At 40.1% G+C, this 2,311-nt stretch overlaps 1 pseudogene across 1 annotated transcript; it reads right to left on the reverse strand.

The window, feature by feature from the left end:
• Positions 1-635: 635 nt before the first annotated feature.
• LOC104603588 (polygalacturonase inhibitor pseudogene) lies at positions 636-2,071 on the reverse strand (annotated as a pseudogene). Its single transcript, XR_016082117.1, has one exon. The product of XR_016082117.1 is annotated as a polygalacturonase inhibitor pseudogene (transcript).
• Positions 2,072-2,311: the final 240 nt, after the last annotated feature.

Below are 2,311 nucleotides of genomic sequence, written 5' to 3' on the forward strand. Positions count from 1 at the left end.
CCAGAAAACGTCACCGAAAGTACAAATGGAGGTGCTTTTGCCAAACAGAAAATGGTACTACTGCGTTAGAAAGCACTTTTCAAATTTTTTACCCAAATGGTTTGAAAAGCAAAATTACCAAAGGAGAATTATTTTATGTACTTTTATGTACGTTTTATTTTTTAAATTGATGCAATATCAGCAATAAGATCCAATATAATCCAACCACAAGCTGAATCCTTCGAAATAAAATCTAACCCAACATTAATCTTATTCAATTGGCCATTGTATGTATTCATTCATGGGAATATGTTTCTAATTAATGAAAGACTGATGTGCTGTGAAGCGGATGTAAAGATGAAATCCGACTACTGAATGAGTTTTGTTGGGTCAATCTAGTCCAAGACGAGTATGAATTGGTAACTCAATTCTAACTCATCCCAAGTCTTGACATAAAGAACAGTACCCTAACCAAATTTATGCTTAATTAACACATTCGATATGCTGCAATACTCAAGTACTAGATCAACCTGATTTCAAGTTTTCCTTTCCAACATTTAAAGGTAATCATGATCGACCAATGAGTTCTCCACAAAAACGTATTTCAGTAAAGGAAGGGATCTGAACCAGATTACAACCAAATGATGGTCAATATGTGGTGGAAGTAGCAAAACATCTTAAATTGGCATACTCATGCCAAAAAACGAAGTGATACAAAGAAAAATTACAAAAAGAACAAGAAAATAACTTTATCTTAGCTAGCTATTCATCCAAAAGAAAAACAAGAACAATATTCATATCTGCACGTTCCTGCAAATTCGTTGCACCCGGAAATTATTATTGTTATTACTGAAATCTGAATTATCTTTCAGTGGTTCAAGGTGTCTTCCTTCATTAATTGATGCCGACTGATTTACTTGCACTTGTTGGGGAGCGGCGGGCCGCACAAACACCGATTATGGGCAAAGGCTTTGGCACTCATAAGGTTCTTCTGCACATTCCCAGCGAAAGGAATCTCTCCGCACAGCTGATTATAACTCAAATCCATTCTTTGTAAATTCATCAACTCAATCACCTGCTTCGGAATGTTGCCGTGAATCTTGTTGTGGGACAAATCTAAAGTCATTAAGCCCTTTGGAAACCTCACCTTCGTCAGATCGAAGTCGAATTGGTTGTACGATAAATCGATCCATGTTCCCGCTCCATTCTCCCTCAACAACATTGACGCGTCCCCACTGAGTCTGTTATGTGACAGGTCGATGTTTGAGACATCAATCGATTTGGGGATTGCACCGGACAGCTGGTTGTGAGATAAAGAAAGAGAGAAAATGGCTAGTACCCCGTCTTTGAATCTCCCAAATGAATTGGGTATGCTTCCAGTGAGTTTGTTCGACTGGAGGTCGAGATTTTGCAGCTTGTTAAGGTTTGCAAGAGAAGCCGGGATTGGACCAGAAAGTTGGTTGTATCCCAGATAGAGATATCTGAGATTTTTGAGCTTGCTTAGAAATTCAGGGATAGGACCCGAGAGGCTGGTGTTCCATATGCTTAGAGTTTCGAGGCTCGGAAGTTTTGTGATGGAGTAGGGGATGGAACCAGTGAGGTTGGTACTGTCCCTGAATTCCAGAGTTTTCAGGTATGGGAGGTCACCGACGGCCTCCGGGATTTGGAAAGGAGTGTAGATGTTGTAGAAGAGGAGTTGGGATACGCGGTCTGAAAGGTCGCACACAACATAGTTCCAGTTACAGCAATCGGTACTGGGATTCCAGGAGTCGAAGTAATAATCGGAGATTTTTAGAGATTTCTTGATTTTCCAGAGGACTCTTTTATCAGCTGCATGGCAGCGAAGAGAGGAAGCAGAGAGCGTAAGAGATGGCAGAGAGGAGGAGATTAGGAAGAAGAGCAGGAGAACAGAGAGCAAAGGAAAAGAGGCACTACGCCCATTACGAAGAGTATCCATTTCCCTATTTGAGATGAGTTTTACAAGGGTATGTGTATATATAGAGACAGAGAAACCAGATTTTTCTCCACATGGAGACGTTCCGGATGTGAAGACTAATTCGATCTGTGAGAGGAAATCTGAGCTGAGACAGATGGTGGGCAAGCACGCTGATATATTAGCTAGATTAAGGTTTAAATAGTCAACGAAAATTGAACTCAACGTCACTTGGTTTTTCTATCCTTAATGGAATGCTGTGTGCTTGGATGATAGCTGACAGTAATAATGGCGCATGAATTAGCCACCTCAGCCAGTTGTCTTCATCATAATAAATCATGTCTAATTGTTTAATTGTCTGTTATTAAGTATCGACAACCGACAAATATTAAATCAAAC

The sequence above is a fragment of the Nelumbo nucifera genome, chromosome 2 (genome assembly GCF_055504915.1).
Source record: "Nelumbo nucifera cultivar China Antique chromosome 2, China Antique-T2T, whole genome shotgun sequence".
NCBI lineage: Eukaryota > Viridiplantae > Streptophyta > Magnoliopsida > Proteales > Nelumbonaceae > Nelumbo > Nelumbo nucifera.